Here is an 18,568-nt window from a genome sequence, read left to right on the forward strand (position 1 = left end):
AATTTACGATGAATACTTCCCAAGCTATTTCAAAAATTGCATATCTCCTATTGTGTGCAATGGGTGTGAAGCTCCGCCTTCACTCTTTCCCCTCTGTAAGCAGAGATCTGTTTCTTAGCTCTGACGTCAAGAGGGACCCTTTTGTCCAGGTTAGCTTTCAGCTTGAAAGGCTAATTTTTATGCTTACGGCGGCCTGAGTGCATTTGGTCGTAAAACTTGAGGATCAACAGGATTCCACAGCTCATTCCCATGGTAACACAGCTTGGGGAGGCTGGTTTCACACCTGGGATTCATTAGTAGGAATTGAAACTTAAGAGTTGTCTTTTTCCAGCATTTTACATTTGATCAAACTTTAGCAAATGCACACAATCTAAACATGTAAACCCTTGCAACACTACTTTCCTGCAAACAGTGATTACAGAAGACAACATAATATGTTTAAAGACTTTAGCTGTACATATGAATACTTGAAATGTTGATTTTAAGGACCCAATTGCAATGCCACTGGGGTCTTTTTTAGCAGTGAAACCTTTTATGCTGTTGTAATTCCACATTTCCTTGTAGATTCTGGTTACTTAAAAGCTTCTCTGTGATGGGCTCATGATGAACAAACGCACAATTCCTTGATTGTACTTTTCAGGAGCACATCTTTAACTGAACAGGAAAAATGTCTTTGGAAAGCATTGCTTTAGGTCATGGGGAAAAACTCCATTCTGCAGTGCAAGTTTGCATACAAATTCACATGCTGGATGCCGTTTTTTCCAAGATGGTCCCAGCCTTACAAAATGTATCTCAAAGTCTCATGAGGTCTTCCCTTCATGTGTGTCAAGAAACATGTTCAGGCCTCAACAGGCTTAGATCTACATTCGCTCCTTCGTGTTTGGGCACGGGCCTCATTTTGCACGTGCTCATGCACAGGCTTTTGCTGAGGAGCATATCTCCCCCTCTGACTGTGGCCTGTAGTTATGGAATTTTAGGGCTATTTCACCCCAATATACTTAGGAACTCAACCCCTTCCCCCTTCCCGACACAAACACTTTCTCACAGACAGCTCACCGTGAGCAACCAGAACAGTACACCTGACATGTCAAAATTCAATTGTCAGGTAATTACTGATCAGTACACACGTCTGACTTCCATCACACTTCCCCACACGGATAAAAGGTGGCGCACGAAAGCACATTCTGAGCAAGGCAAAGCATGAGAGGAAGCAGCAGTTCCGAGATGGCAGTTTAATACGAGGAGAAAGACGGTGAGATCAGAAAGGGTTGCAAGGTGGGAAGTGCCCTTGACCTTTTCAGACCGTTACTTTCATGAGCCTTGGAAAATAAGAAACCTAAGTCTTGGGACTACAGCTGAAAAAACCTGCCTTGTGTGTTGGAGGTAACCGGGCCCCTCCCGCATCGAAAATCAAGACGGGGAGGAACGGTTGCAGCTGTGGTACTGTCGTTGGCGCCTACAACAAAGCAGTGCCAGTAAAGACAGCACAGCTGGTGAGTTGGAGAGACTGATACCAAACCAGCCTGTGTTTGAACCAAGGTTGCAAGCGGCAACAGTGTATGAAGAAATCTAAAGAGAGCAATGTGTTAAACGAATGTGACGAGTGACGTGCCTTTAATTGAAAACCCGAGGAGTAACTGAACTTTGGAAGTGGTCTGGCGCCACGTGGGTGCTCATTTGAAGGTCTCTGTTAGGTATCCAACTGGTTGGCAATTGTAAAAAGGGAATTTTGAGATCGAAGTGGTCCTGCAACGGGTCAAGCTAAACCCTGTGCACATTCGAAGGTCTTTGATAATTTAATGCGAACTGAAATTGGTCTGAGCCCGGCTGAGCAAGACTAATTGTGTAAGAGGAAGGATTTGAGCCTGGCTGAGGGGGATCCAGGATGAACCATGAGTCACCTGAGAAAGAACATTCTCTGAACATTGTAAAGAGGGGGATCCACAGTAACGATCATGAAATAAAAGGGATCTGAGTCAGTTTGAGGGGGATCCAGGGTGAACCACTGAATTGAGTACTTATAAGAAGAAAGGAACTTTGGGTTTTGTTTTGGTACATCAGGACCTTTGAATCAAGAGACTTTGATAGATAAAGAGACTTGGGCACAGGAGGCCCTGAGGCTGGTAATGGAACTGTATCCTTGTGCCGAAGAAGCCAGAGTGTGTGCTCTGCTCGAGTGAACCACCTTGTCCTGTGCGGAAAACATGGGGAAGGGAGGCCAATGGTCTGAACATCCTGACATATCATTTTGTGAACACGTCTTTCTTTTTCATGAACATTACCCCACACTATTTGTATTTAGCGGTAAAGAATTGGCAATAGTTTTTTTGTAGTATAGGCCCTTTTATTTTGGCGAGACTCCACTATGACTGCATTATTATTATTTGATGGTCGTGGCTTGCTCCCATCTGTAGTCTGTAGATTTAGGATTAGATAGGCATTTACCACACCCTTGTTAAAGTTCAATAAACACCCTTGAACTGTGGTCACTTGTGTCTGTCTTACTGTTGATACCATGCCTTCTATACGTCTGACAACCCCAGATCATCATCTATAGTTGGTACCTGACTCCTGCTTGCACCCTTCGCCCGCCACCTCTATGAAGACGACTCGTCTTTTGGGAATGGGTAGGCCCAAACAGCATGATGCCATTGAGCTTTGTTGCTGCCTCACTGTTCGGGGCAATTGCACTTGGTTATGGACTGGTTGTTTTTTTTGTTATGTTTGGTTGTAGGCATCTGTGACACAGTAGGAATTGATGGGGAGCTCGGTATGGGAGGGCAAGGAGCCTGGGATTTATATCATGGAACAGGTAGCCTGGTGGGAGGGGGATATCCATTGGTGGCAGGGCAAGGATGCTCCACGGCCCTGTATGTGTGATATGGTTGCTTGCAAGGACAACACTTAGATGGCAACGCTTAAGGCAAAAACCTGGAATGTCAGGGGGATGGGCTCATACTTATGAAGGAACCAGGTGAGGTCCTACCTTTGCAGGAAGAAAATATCAATTGCACTGTGTGAGATGTCAGAAATGAGAGGCGGACACAAAGTGGTAGTGTTTTCAACATCTGACATCTCTATTAAAATAAAAGGGTTGGAAAAAGGACTACCTGTCCGAATGCTAAAGAGCTTCCCTAGCTAGGAAACTAAAACTAAAGATCAGTCTGTGTGTCATCGTCAAAATTACATACACTGTTGTATTGTCTCATTGTTATAAGTCATTAGTTATGTAATTGTATTATGCTTTATATTGTTTATTCACATGTGCAGATGGGCTATAAGTATGGAATATAGAATGTGGTAGGAAGGGAGGATACTAGAATGTTAGAATGTACTTGCTGGAGGAATGATGCACAGGAAAACATCAGTTGTGTTATGTAAGTTGTGAGAACCGGTGGGTTTCATTCCTCATACTTGAATAAAACTTTTTATATCCATCAAGACCGTGTAAGAGGATAGTTCAGTGGCGACGAGGAAGGGATTAAAAGGGACGGTAACCCACCGAGTAACCGTTCTTCCTGACAAGTTTTTTATCTGATGAAAGTAAGTCAAGCGCTTTCCTGCAACTCAAGCCTTTATTTGAATAAGAGATCTCAATTACTTGGGATATTGGCAAGCACAAAGGTGTGCGAGAAAATTCCAAAGAACACCAGTCGCAACCGCTACCGTAGACATTTTGCCCGCAATGCTATTTTCACTTAAGAAATAAGCATTCCAGCAACTGCATGGTGAGCCGCATTGAGTTTAAGATACCAAGGATAAACTTTCTGCATGTGTTACCATTTTCAATAATTGACTGTGGCAATTTTCATTACTGCGATGCGTGAACAACAAAGCTTTGATATGTTTGAATTTTATTTGGATTCCTAAACCGCAATAGTCCAAAGCGTTCATCCAGTACAACTCACAGTGCATTATTTAAAAACGTCTTTGCTAACCCGCACTGCGTAATGTTGCGAGCTTCAACGTCCTACTCTGCCTGTTTATTGAAATGAGGCAACATTACGTTAGATACGTCAGAGGAAAGGACCCAACAAAGTAATGAAACGTGCCTCCATTTTAAGTTTATCACCATAGTAATGCTGTGAATACGATGAAAACAATCGTGTTACGCTAAAGCAATACGAAAGGAAAGAAGGCGAATTCAGAGTGGGACAATTTACTCTGAATAACGTAATGAAACATGCCTCTATTTTATGTTTATCACCATAGTAACGCTGTTAAAACTAAGAAAACAATTGCATTACACTAAAGCAATACAAATACACTGATGAATCTATTTGATGCAAATTCAGAGTGGAACAAGTATATTTACACTTAGAAACAACTTAATATCAAGCAACAACTTACATAACTACAAGAGTAAGATAAAGGAAAATAATACTAGCAAAAAGAAAAAGATTAAGTGAAAGTGAACTGATAATTTAAAAGCATCATCATTCATACAAACAGAACACATATTTAAGTATTCTAAAGAGACTGGAAAAAGTCATAAAGAGCATAGAAAGAAAAAGTGTCTTTTGTTACATTGGGCCTCATTACAAGTATGGAGGTAGCATGCCGCTTTCAGCGGCATGGCTAACCCCATACCGGGTACCGGGTCCGGGTTCCTTGAATGGGGAAATACTGGGCCATTCCGACCTTGGAGGGCCCGGTATTTCCCCATTCAAGGAACCCAGACCCGGTACATCCCCATTCCCATTGAGCCCCCATAGGGCTCAATCGGAATGGGGAGGATGATAACAACGGGCCTGTTAATGACGGCCCGTTGTTAGCATCCTGATCTGCTCGTAGGACCCACAAAGAACGCCTGGTAAAACCAGGCGTCCTTTGCGGGTCCCTCGAGCAGACCTCGTAATGAGGTGGTAGGGGGTTAACCGCGCCGGCGGCTCTACCGGCGCCGTTAACCCCCTACCGCCTTCCTCGTAATGAGGCCCATTGTTTAGGAAGTTATGGGTAAGAACAGTTCGAGAATTTACCAGCACTTTCTGAAGAAGATGCATTTGTCCTTACTGAATATGAAAAATGTATTAAAGTATTAGATCGTCATTGTGAGAAAACTGGAAGTATTATCTTAGAAAGATATCATTTTGGCAAGCGAAAGCAAAAAGAGAATTAAACTGTAGAGCAATATATCACTGCTTTGCGAGGTTTGGCCACATTGTGTGATTTTGGGATTACACTTAATGAAAGACTTTGCGATCAGTTCATGTTGGAAGGTAAAGATAGCAAAATAAGGGAAGCTCTTTGGGCCAAAGGAAATCCTTCTTTAGAAGAAGTCATTAGAGTAGCAAAAGGGGTGGAGCATACCAATAGGTCTGTGAAAGAACTTGAAAAGAGAAATGATGATGAAAATAAGAAAGAGAAAATGGCACAAATTCCAGAAGTATTGGCTATAGAGGGAAATGACTATAGAAAGAAAAAAGGTTTCATCAAGAAAGAAATAACACATGTGAAGAAGAAATATCTAAAGACTAAAGAGAAAGGAGAATAACATGACAAACGTCGATGTTACAGGTGCAATAGCCTGTTTCATTTAGCTTCAAGTGATAAATGTCCAGCCATAAAGTAGTTATGCAAAAGATGTAACAGGAGAGGGCATCTTACTAAGTTTTGTAAAACAAAAAAGAAAAACAAATTGTTTGGAAGAACTATGTGAAAGTTCTGAAGAATGTACTTTGGCGGTGGAAGATGTTCACTGCGAGAACAAAAAATGATGATCATGCTGAGAAGGAAAAGCCCATGGCTATGATAGAATTAAATAGTAAGCAACTGGACATGGTAATTGACTCTGATGTGAAATATGCCCTACTGCCCAAGTTTGTTTGATAACATTTTTGCAACCAGCTTACGCCTAAATGTGATTGACATTAAGCGAGTGGCATATGGAGGGAAGCAAATTGATCTGATTATATGGTTTTGGGCAGGAATGAAATTTAAAGACAGGTCAGCAAAAGGATCGGTATATGTTACAGTGAAAGGAATGCAACCGCTTCTGAGCTGGGCCCACCAGGCTAGATTGAAGATAACATTGGATCCCTCTTCGGAGGAGTCAGTTTATGCAGTGGATCAGACAGCAGCACAAATAAAGATTTCTGATGATCATGTAGTATTTAGAGAACAACTAGGTGTTTTAAAAGATGTTTCTCACAAAATCAGATTGAATCATGATGCCATACCTGTAGTACAAAAATGGAGACCAAAAAAGTGATGGGTGGAAGGTTTTGAATTAATCTGAACCACTGGCATTGCTCTCGGCAACCTTCCACACCACTGATTTTTAGCCCGTCTGCACCATTGCAAAAGGGGTTCAGCTATATGCAAATCAGTCAGGTACTGCCACCAATGGGAACAGCCCTGCCCGAACAGCTAGGCCAGGTCCACTCTGCACGGAAACACAAGCAATCCCAGACATGTTTCGGCCTTGTTGGGCCTCCTCAGTGAGGTGCAGCTTGGTTCCATATAGCGCAGCGAGCAAGGGACACATGTCTGGGCATACCCTCTCTCACATAGGGAGACAAAATCAAACCAAAAAAGTGATAGGTGGAAGGTTTTGAATTAATCTGAACCACTGGCATTGCTCTGGGCAACCTTTCACACCACCGTTTTTAGCCCGTCTGCACCATTGCGAAAGGGGTCCAGCCATATGCAAATCAGTCAGGTACTGCCACCAAAACCTTCCAGCCATCGCCTTTTTGTTTTTCCTAAGTCACCCCGAGTGGGATGGGTATGCCCAGACGTGGGTCCCGAGTCTGCCCGGAGTAGAGACCCAAGCTATTCCTCACTGATGATGCCCAACAAGGCTATAACATGTCTGGGGATGCTTGTGGTCTCGTGCAGAAATGATGAAAGGATGTGACCTAGCAGTTCGGGCTGGACTGCCACTTTTGGGGTAGGACCAATCCTGATTTGCGTATAGTTTTTCCCCTACTGTAATGGCTTGGCAGGCTGAAAAACGATGGTCTGGAGGTTTCCCAGAGCTATGCCTGTGGTTATGATTAATGCATAACCTTCCAGCCATCACCTTTTTGTTTTGTTTTGTACAAAAATTGAGGCAAGTTCCTTTGAATGTAAAGTCAGCGGTAAAGGAAGAACTTTAAAGATTGGTTAGTGATGGTGTGATTGAGAGAATAGAGTCTTCCGAATGGGTGTCACCTTTGGTGATAGTTCACAAACCAAATGGAAAATTGAGGTTGTGCATAGACCTTAGATGTGTCAATAAATGTGTAATGCCTGATAGGCACCAGTTGCCAAATATAGCTGAAATGCTAGGTACCATTAGAGATGCTAAGATTATGAGTACGTTGGATCTGAGGTCCGCTTACCATCAAATGTTACATCCCATGTCAACAGATATTACTTCATTCATTACCAGTGAGGGATTATTTTGTTGTAAAAGGATGCCTTTTGTCCTTGTATTTGCGGCATCAGTGTTCTAACCTGTGATGTATCAACTTTTTCATTAAATGCAGGGAACTTTGTGTTTTCAGGATGATGTACTGATATATGGTAAGGCTCAATTGGAACAAGATGATAGATTATACAAGGTATTGAATATATTTAAAGATGCTGGGCTTACTTTGAGTAAAGATACATGTAAGTTCAATAGATCTATCATATCCTATTTGGGTCATGAAATATCAGAAAAGGAATCCGACCTAAAGAGGAATTGGTTAACAACATCTTGAATTTTCCTAGTCCAGATAACAAAGAGAAACCTATTTCATTTTTAGGGATGGCTGAGTTTTATGCAAAGTTTATTCCCGAACTAGCCAGTAAGACATTTCAAATGAGGAAATTAGTTTAAAAAAAATTGAGATTTGATTGGAATGAGCTATGTGAAGATGAGTTCAACAATATCAAATTAGATTTGAATGCTGCTCCTACTCTTAAATCTTTTAAAACAAACAATACTAGTATTATTACCACGGATGCTAACAATCATGGTCTTGGTGCTGTTTTGTCGCAAATGGAATGTAGAAGTGAGTGTCCAATTGCGTTTGTGTCAAGAGTGTTAAAACAAGCTGAGACAAACTATTCTACTATTGAAAAAGAGTTGATACCCGTGAAATGGGCTGTTGAAAAATGTAGGTCATTTATATGGGGAACAAAGTTTGTGGTGAGGTCTGATCACGATCCTCTTAAGGAAATTCTCACTACTAAGGGACTTGACAAGACCTCATCTAGAATTAGGAAATGGGTAGCATGTCTACAAGAATATAATTTTGATGTTGAATTTGTGCAAGGAGTCAAAAACAAATCAGTTGATTGTCTTTCGAGATTAACTAATGTGGTTGAAAGTGTGGATGATGAGCAGAGTAATGATGAGGAACAAATTCTGAGTATTTTTCAGCATATTGTGTGGGAGGAGTGGTTCGCAACAATGAATCTAGATGAAAATCTCACAAAGGTGAGGGAATTACTTAAAATTGGTATGAAGGGTAGCGAGATCAGGAAGGATGCAGTGAGACACGTATTTGATGAGTTACATTTACACGATACTTTGGTGTTAAGGAATGGAAAACTATATCTGCCTGTAGGAGTGAGGAAAAAGATATTACAATTAGCTGATGAGGGACATCAAGGGATGACCAAAACTAAGCCGAGAGTTAGACCAGATTTTTGGTGGCCTGCTATTGATTTGGAAGTGGAAAGACTTATCCGTGATTGTCATAGTTGTGAAGACTCAGCTAAGGGTTATGTAACTAGGCAAATGCTGATGACTATAACCTCGATTCCCACTACTCCGTTGGATCCAGTTGGATTAGATATTGTAGGTCCTGTAAGAAATCGGGCAATTTGAAATATTGTACGGTACTTATAGATATGTTGTCCAGGTATGCAGAAGTTGAGTGGGTGCAAAACATTTGTTCGAAAGATGTGATTGCGTTTTTGGATAACATTTTCAAGCGTGAGGGATATCCAACAACAATTATCACGTACAACAGTGTGCAATTGGTGTCACAAAAGATGAGTTTGTTTCTTAAGGAAAATGGAGTTGAGCATAGGACAAGCTCTATCTATCATCCCCCGACCAATGGAATTGTAGAGAGGTTCAACAAGGTTATTCAGAACAGCATTAGGTGTGCATTGGTTAACAATGCTGATTGGAAAGAAGTGGTGGAAGATACCATTGTTGCCCATAGATTTACACCACATTCTACTACGGGGATTTCTCCATTTGAAATATTAAGGGGTAAGAACCTCAATACAAGTTTGTGTCCAGCATGGTTGGGCAGAGAGTGTGTTAAGAATGTTGATTGTGAAGAAGTGAGCAAAAAAAAGTGTTGCAAAGTCAGGAGTATAATAAACAGCGGTTTGATGTAAGAAATGCGGTTAGGGAGTCCCAAATAAAATTAGGTGACTGGGTGAGGATAAAACTCCCAGGTGTTAATGCCAAATGGTCAGATCCTATTCAAACAGTTAAAAGGTTCCATGGTGCCATAAAGGTATCAGATGGGAGAGTTTGGAATCTCAGAGTATGTAAATGTTCAAAACAAGAGAATGATGGGGAAACAGGTTAGGGTTAGGAAGGAAGTGGAACTAAACAGAGAGATACAAGTTTGTAAGAATGGTCGCAATAAACGTGTATGTACAAGACCATTGTATCTGAAAGATTATGTAAGTTGAAATTGTATCTCAAATCTTCTGCTGTACATCTCTGTCAGGCGTTGCACTGTATATTCAAATTATTTCTATTTTGTTAAGTAATTTGTAAACACCAGAATTAATTTGTATATATGTTTGTGCATATATGTTAAAACTAGTTTTCTTTTGAGTCACTGTAAAGAAGGGAGGTGTGTAGTGTCTCATTGTTATTGGTCATTAGTTATGTAATTGTATTATGCTTTATATTGTTTATTCATATGTGCAGACGGGCTATAAGTATGGAATATAGAATGTGGTATCAAGGGAGGATACTAGAATGTTAGAATGTACTTGCTGGAGGAATGATGCACAGGAAAGGATCAGTTATGTTATGTAAGTTGTGAGGACCGGTGGGTTTCATTCCTCATACTTGAATAAACCTTTTGATATCCATCAAGACCGTGTAAGAGGATATCTCAACTGTCCTTGTGTCCAAAACATTAATCTGACCGTCACACTAAAATTGAACACATAAGAGTGTAAGGAATGTGTCTCTGATGTAGGTTTGGTAGAAAAGTGTTCAGAAATAAAAAGATCAATCCAACAAAATAATCTTTGGATCCAGAGTGTGGTTCCCTTCCCCTGGATGTCTCAGGTAGGATGGCAAAAGTATCTCTTGCAAATAATTACTCTTTAAAGATGAAAAACGTGTATTCTTCAAACAACCACTTCTTAAGGATGTTAAAAGTGTCTCTTTCAAGTAGTCACTTCCTAAGGATAACAACAATGTCTCTTTCAAGCAGCCACTTCCTAAGGATGGCAGAAGTGTCTCTTTTTCAAACAATAGTTCACTAAGGATGGTGAAAGTGTCTCTTTCAAAATAATAACTTCTTACAGAGAACCTCCTGGTATACTCCCCTGCCAGGAAGCTTTTAGTAGGTTTATCAGATCCCCTTGTATACTCTCCTTCAGGTATCTTCCCACAGTCAACTTATTTATTTAACTTCTGCTTGCCTGGTGTTTAGTCTGCCAGGACTTCCTTTCATCTGATTTCTACAGATCACCTGGTACTCTCCTGCCAGGCATCTGCTCACAAAGTCTGTATCCTCTGTGTATTTTAAATGCATTACCTGGTGTACTCCCCTGCGAATGGTCCCTTTCTGGGGTTTGTAGATCCCCTGGTATACTTCTCTGCCAGGAATCTCCTCCCCACAATGCTCACTGCCTGATGGGTTTCTTTCACCAGGGCTTCCTTTAATGTTTTCACTGTCTTTCAGTGTAGCACAGTTGTATTCTTTCACTGTCTATACTTTCTTGGCTTGCGGTACTGCTTGATCCAACTTTACCCATATTGACATCTCATATATGGAGACTTGTTCTAGTTTTGCCTTTCGCTAGAATTAATTGGCTTGTGGCAGTACTTGCTCCGACCTTCCCCATATTGACATCTCCAACATGAGGATTTGGACAAATTCTGTCTTTGTTTTCTACTTGGTCGGTATTCAAAATAAGTTCTTAATGGCTCACATGCCTGTCGGGTATTCCCGGGGTTGCCAACATCTCTGGGTGGCTCACTAGAGTATGGAAGCACCTCCGACCTGTGGCACGTTGCTGCGGTGAAGCCTTCACCTTGGGATGGTGTTCTCCACTCTGCAGACCTTCTCTCAGCTCTTCTTCTTGCTGTGTTTGACTGCCTGGAAGCCTGCTGCTTCTGGACTCAACTGCACTGCCGGTAGCTTTGCTGTTGCTGCCAGTTCCCCAGCGGTCTTCTTACAGTACCTGCGTTATCTTCTGTGGCATCGCGCCACACCAGTAGCGTGCCACGCTGGTAGGTCCTGCCTGCAAGCGGCAGCATGAAAGCACCTGCTCTCATCAGCACTGTCTGCTCCCGGGCTTCTGCCTTATCCCATGGTTCTGCTTCCTCCTTCTTCCGTTCAGCGTCTCGATGTTCCTCCAATTTGGACACCGTATTTAAATGTCCCGCACAGTTGAGCCTCATTACAACACCTGGCCTGCATGTTCAGATTAGTTTTTCCTTATATCCATATTAACTGCTTCTTTCTCTTCTTTGTCTCAGTACTTCAGGCTTCATGGGAGTTGGAGTCTGTAGGATTCATAGGACCCCTACAGTGATTTAGTTTGGGATTTTTGATTGGCACAAACATATCAAGAGATGTATCGTGTGTGTTATGTATAGATGAGGTATGAATGATATTCTGTATAGAATGTCTGATAGGAAGAGATTGTAGGGCTTTTTAACTGGAGGGATTTGTATACTGACAACATCTCATGAGTGTTAGGGAGAATTCTCACAAATGGCTGATTTCCCTTACCTACTGAGTACCTCAGCAGCTTTGCTGGATCTCTAGGATTTTTTTTTTCACCTGGTAAGAGTGTGAGCCTTTTTTCCCACTCTTACATGTGTTTTGCCATGTGTGTTTTACCATTTTGTGTATTCTTGGGCTCTAGAGCCTCACCTACTCCATGAGCACCACTTTTTTGGGTGTTACACAGCACCTTCAGTGCAGTGACACGGTTGTATTTTAGACTTCCCACTGACTCAATTTTTCTGGGTCTGACTACTGTCCCCCAGAAACATGTAAAGTTGCCATTAACTTTATATAGTCACTTTAAACCCCAGACCCAGTACACCCCATCTTACATGGAGTATTGGAAAGGGTTAACTCTTACCTCTTTTTGTCTGTGCCTCTTGGAGCCTTGTTTCGCTCCCTTAACATTAAGACTTGGCTGGTGGCAGTGGTAACTACCCTAACTTTTATACCTCGATTATCTTATATAAACGTGGTAATGTTTTAGGCTATTATATTAGCATCGAACATAAACACGCTTGACCAAATACATTTTATTTTGGTTCCGGCTGGGTTCAGTCGCCATTTCTTTTTGTTAAGTCTTTCTCGTGTTTTTCTCTGTGCTCCAAACCGGGGATGATTCCTTTGTTCGCTGTCTTTTCGCGTGCTTCTGCACAGAAGCCCTCCTTAAGGCGCCTGAAAGTCTAGGTAGGCAGGATGTGAGGGAGGGGTCGCACTCTTGTCTGATTGGCTAAGGGGACTAGCCTTGCCAGGCCAGCCACCCTGCTGTGTGACTGACAGCCAGGCTGTATGAATGGGGGAAAACTGGATAAAAAGCAGGTATCTGGGACTGGAAAGGCAGAGTCGCCACTGGAACGAAAGAACCAACGAACTGGAAGAAGAGGACCCCTACCACGACTGAAGCGCCTGGTGAAGCCCTGCTGCAGGTCTGAATCTCTGAATCCGATGACAGAAGATCCTCAAGGAAACTTCTTCCCTTGAGCTGGTGGGCCCAACCAGTTCGCCCAAACTACAAGCCAGGACGCCTCCTCTGGTGGAATTCACTGTACAGAGCTACAGTGGGCCGGATAGCCAGGAAGGTTGGACCCTGCTTGGGTTTTAAGGAGCGCACCTTTTATTCATTGTTTTGCTCTGCTGCTGGTTTCTTCCCTGCGTGGTGCAGGACCCTCCAGTCTTCCTACTTCATGTCAGTCCAACAATCGCTTCAGGAACCGTGAGCCTGCAGGAACCACCAGGAACGTCTGCCTCAGCTACAGCTCCCTTTCCGTTTTAAGGTACTGTGCAAATCCAGCTGCTCGTTTCGGTCAACCGTGGTAAAAGTGTTTTAAATGTTTTGCCAATCCGAGGGCTTGTCATTCTCTTCTCTTCTCTGTGAACTAACTTTTCTACCAACCAACCTCATCCGGAATCTGTGCCACAAACTTTACCACGAACTACCCTGAACTGTGTGATCATGAGCAAAAGACTTTTGACCCATTGACTTTGGCCCTAAGCCTTTTCTAGCTGATCTCCTCACTGAAGTTCCTCTTGTTCAATTGCCCTGAGTACTTGGTTTTGCCTAATTTATAATAACTTTGTCTTTTCCTCCCTTTTAAATTGCTGGAGTGCCATTTTGCTCCCACTTCATTTTTGTGAGCTTAACTTGTCTGGAATTTAAGGGGAGTGGTGTGGTGTATTTATGATTGTGATTTTTAACTGGCTTATAATAGTGAAATGTTATGCAACTGTTGAGTAAATAAATATATATTCTTTTACTTAGAAACCGTGAGTCAGTGTTTGCCTGAATCATAGTAATTGCTGTCCTTTGTGTAACTATTTGATACTGCTCACTTATTCTTAAGATAAGTCTGGCTGCTCAGCCATCGCTACCACTTTAACTGTCTAGTACGGGCTTGTACCAAAGGTGAAATTGTACTGTCACTTGTAGTCTTAATTGTGTGTGGTATTCCCAAAGGGTACTGCATATAATTCTGCCTAACTATCAAGAATTTAGGATTTATAGGGTCTTCTTCATTTAAGAGAACAATACTGCGTCTCTCCTGATGGGGTCAACACATGTCCCTGACAGCAATCTCCTACCATGTGATCCTCCCTCATAATACCACCCACAGGGCTAGGATCAGCTAGCAGCTGCTGTCCTCTGGCCACATGGGAGGAGAGCTCTGGCTGGGGATCAGTGATGACTCCACGGGATTCATCACAACTGTTACAAGAAACGCACCTGCTCCCTGCAGAACAGGAGAGGGTGGTGGCTATGTGGGGAGGGGCGGGATTTGGGTACATGTACTCACAATATGTCAGGGGGCATCTTGGTGTGGATAGATGCTGCTGTTCCATTTTGGTTACTTGTGTGTCATAGTGCATGGCTTTGTGGAACACCAGTAATTATACATAGTGAGCTCCTATTCTCCGAATCAGGTGGTATCTGCCTTTCTTCGCCTGTTGAGTGGTAGACTGGCGCTCCTACGGGCTACAGTGTTCCTTTGGTGGGGTGACTTTAATTGTACTCTGGGTCCTGTTCATTAAATATCTGACTACAGACAAGCTAGGCTGTCTCGCGCCTCAGCAACTCTTAATGCTATTCTGAGTGACCTTTCGCTGACGGACATATGGTGGGCACTGCATGCAAAAAGACAGGGTTACTTGTATTACTCTGCCCCTCACAAAGTTTATACCAGAACTGATTATATGTTATGGGAGTCAAGCGTTTGGGTGACTTTGCTGAGGAGGAGTATACTGGTCGATCTCTTTCTGACCACTCCCCGCTTATAGTACACTGGAACAAGCAGAGACTCAGATCTCCAGTTCCCACATGGTGTATGTCTGCAGAGATCCTTCAGGAAGATATTTGTAGAGATCACATGGGGGTCTTCCTCACTGACTTCTTACAGACCAATGTGGGTAGTGTGCAGAGATGGCGGACAGCGTGGGAGACACTCAAAGTCATGACTGGGGGGGGGTTATTGCTGGGGCGGGCAGTATTAGAAGATATCTGTGAGAGGACCTGTGGAAGTTAGAAGACCAGATCAAAGTGATAGAGAATGACAGGATCTCGGATCCCACTCCCAAAACTGAGCTGCTGCAGCTCCGCACTCCACTGCAGCATAGGAGAAACCCAGGAGGTTTGATTGTGAGGTGAATGCAAAGCGCATGCATGGGGAGGGTGACAAGCCAGGGAGGCTATTTACGTGGCTGTGCAAAAATGAACAGCCTTGATGGGCAATTACTCTGATACGAGATGTATGTGGGGCCCACTGGCGATCTCAGGCAGTGATAAATGACGCTTTTAGCATATTGTATAATAAACTATACCAGCATGAGACGCCTGTGACCCTGATGAGCTGTGTTCTGCACACTCCATAATCAAGCTGCCAGTGTTTACTGCTGAACGGACCTCCACTCTTGAACTACCACTAACTGAGGAGGCGACAGAAGGGGTGATTATGTCCCTGGGGACAGGGAAGACTCCGGGGGGGGGCGGACTCCCTTCTGAGTTCTAAAAGGAATTTAGCCCTACTCTTATCCCAGTTTTACTCAAAGTCTATGAGGAGGCCTACGACATAGGCTGCCGTCCAAAAACCTTACAAGGATCAATGGTAGTCCCCATACTGAAATCTGGGAATCAGGCAAATTTATGCGAATCATAACGACCTTTGGCGATGTTAAATCAGGATGTCAAAATCCTCACACCGCTGCTAGCTGGAAACCTTCACTTTAATTCTTGAGGACCAGGCAGGCTTTGTCCCTGGCCATAGCACCTCTATGAATCTCTGTTGCCTGCAACATATCATGGACCAGACTACCTTGCATAATGCCTTGTATGTGATAGCGACTTTGGATGCAATTAAAGCATTCAATTCAGTTTACTGGGAATTGATGTGTGTGGCGCTAAGGGGATTTGAGATTGTTGAGGGCTTTATTTGGTGGGTCAAGTTGGTGTATTCTGAACCTATAGCAAGGGTCAGAATGGGTAAACAGGCTTCTGGGACTTGGGACATACAGAAAGGTACTAGGCAGGGCGGCTCACTGTTGCCAATGCTTTAAATACTGGCACTGGAGCCACTGGCAGTCTTTCTACAGAGTGAGTTTTCAGAGGCTGGAATCAACGTGGGAGGGTCTACACATGATCCCCTCTATGCTGATGATGTTATCTTGTACCTATGTGAGCCTGAACACAATCTACTTATGGTTCTGGACAACTTTGCGGATCGTCTGGCATCTCCTTCAGTAGACAGAAGTCATGCCTTGGAGGCACTGCGTCACCACGACGCCCGAGACTTGCCGGACCTGGTACCATTGTGGGAGGTGCAGACGTTCAAGTACTTGGGTATTGTGAGGAATCAGAGGTGATCATCCTAAAGACCCTGCCCTGTGCCCCCTGTCTTGTGTCCAGGGAGGGGTGGCCCATGCCTGATCCTGGTCATGGGGGTGGTGTTATGCTGGAGGACCACAGAGGAGGGGACTCAGGTCAGGATGGGAGAACCCTGTGTAATTTCCCTGATGACCATACTATAATAATGGCTTACTGTAAAGTCAAGGATTCTGATGTTAAAATAGATAAGAACATTGTGGACTTGATGCTCTTAATACTGAAATGAGGAAGAGGGATCCCGGAGCTGCTAAACTGAAGTCAGCGGTCTAGTTGTTATGATGATCCACACCTGAGCAGGACCTCTGAAGATTTAAAAGATCTTCAGGTGCAGGTCAGAGAAGAGAGACAGCTGAAGCAGGAGGAAGCAGAAGTGGGAGCCACTACTGTGCTTAGATCGTGGCTGAGGTCGGAGTTCCTGAGAGATGCAGAGAACACGCAGTGGGAAGCAGTATTGAGGCATCTCGTTTCGGTCTGCAGTTTTCACTGTAGTGTGTATGGAGCAATTGGAGCTCCATTTGCAGACAGCGCGAATAGCGGAAAGGTGACCGGAGCTGTCAAATGCCAAGGAAGTCACTATGAACTAAGCGGCAGAAGCAGCAAGTCAGAAGGAGACACCAGGAAAGATCAGTGAGTTGGTTTTACCCAGGTGACCCCCGGGCGCTCCGAAGTAGACTGGTGTGCAAGAATGAACATTTTGAACCTGTAAAATAAAGCAAACTGGGCACAACTCTCATGTTAAGAGAGGTAGAACAGGAGACTATTGTAAAATGCATTGCCAAAGCTAAAAGAGCACATTACCCAAGCAAAGTGAATGCAACCTCCTAAAAGTGGGAGGTCGAATAGGAGAACATTGTAACACATATTTCCACAGCCAAAAAGGGGAAATAAACATGCAAAGTAAATGCAATCTCCCAAAAAGGAGGAGGTTGAATAGGAGAACATTGTAACCTGCATTGCCTATGGCAAAATGATCAATTGGCCCTAAATACGGGTCTGGCGGTAACCGTGCCGGTGATACTGGCGGGTTGCTGCCAGACCCGAAAAAATCACTGGCACCTGACTTCCCGGAAACACCGGGGGATTACAACCCCGGAGGTCCGGGAAGTCAGGCGCTGGTAATTTGTTAAGTCCCCATTCCCATAGAGTCCCATAGGTGCCGGTGCTTCCGTGAATGTTTGCCTACCGTGGCCGCTGTGCCCAGCAGGCAGACCCGTAGTGTCCCGGTCCGGAAACAATGGTGCTGGTAGGCTTACCGGCACTGTTGTTTCCGGACCGGCATACCTATAATGAGGCCCATTATCTTTTTAATCAGAATACTTGTGAAAGAAGTTGTAATAAGAAACACTCAGGTGGGACTAGCACCCGTTCTTTCTAGTTCATAGAGACTTAAAAGTCAATGCACAGTTTACAATATATTTTTACAGAGACTTCTAAGACAATGATCATGGACCTCATTACGACCCTAGAGGTAACCATGGCGCTATTAGCGCCATGGTTGCCTCCAAAACCTTACCGATTCCGCCATGGTGAATGGAGCAATTATCGCCCCCTTCCAAGGTTGGAGGGGGCGGTAATTCCTCATTCACCATGGCCCTTCCCCATTTTAGCCCCCATAGGGCTCAATGGGGAAGGCGGTAATAACGGTACCGCAAATTACGGTACCGTTATTACCTCTAAAGTCCCTTTGCGGGTCCCGTCCTTAATGGCTGGTTTTACCAGCCGTTAAGGGAGGACCCGCAAAGGGACCTCGGAATAGGGCGGTAAGGGATTACCGGCACCGGTGCCCTTACCGGTACCGGTAATCCCTTACCGTCCGGGTCGTAATGAGGCCCCATGTCACCATACATTAGAAAATAGTTAAAAATACACAATTTTATTCAGAATTCAATAAACACATTAAACACATTGGGCCTCATTACGACTATGGTGAGCCCCATTGGTGCTCACCATAGTCTTAATTTGAGCCCATTTGAGCCCCATAGGTGCTGGCGGTACCGGGTAGGTCTGCTCGCGGGTGCCGTCCCGCACGGCAGGTCAGACCTCGTAGTTTGCCGGTCCGGTACCCAAGGGTACCGGCAAGTTCACCGGTACTGTAGTTATCAGGCCAATTATAATTCAAATCAAGCTTCTCTTACATTTCATCAACAACCGACTTCAATATCACTTCTAAAACCCAAAAATTTAAAAGAAATAGACAAAGTGACGCATTTCAATTTCTAACCACCCTTAGTCCACTGATTCCAATGAGTGATAGCGGGTGAACTTGAAATGAATATAT

This window comes from Ambystoma mexicanum, chromosome 3p, assembly GCF_040938575.1.
Source record: "Ambystoma mexicanum isolate Mex_15411 chromosome 3p, UKY_AmexF1_1, whole genome shotgun sequence".
Classification (NCBI taxonomy): domain Eukaryota; kingdom Metazoa; phylum Chordata; class Amphibia; order Caudata; family Ambystomatidae; genus Ambystoma; species Ambystoma mexicanum.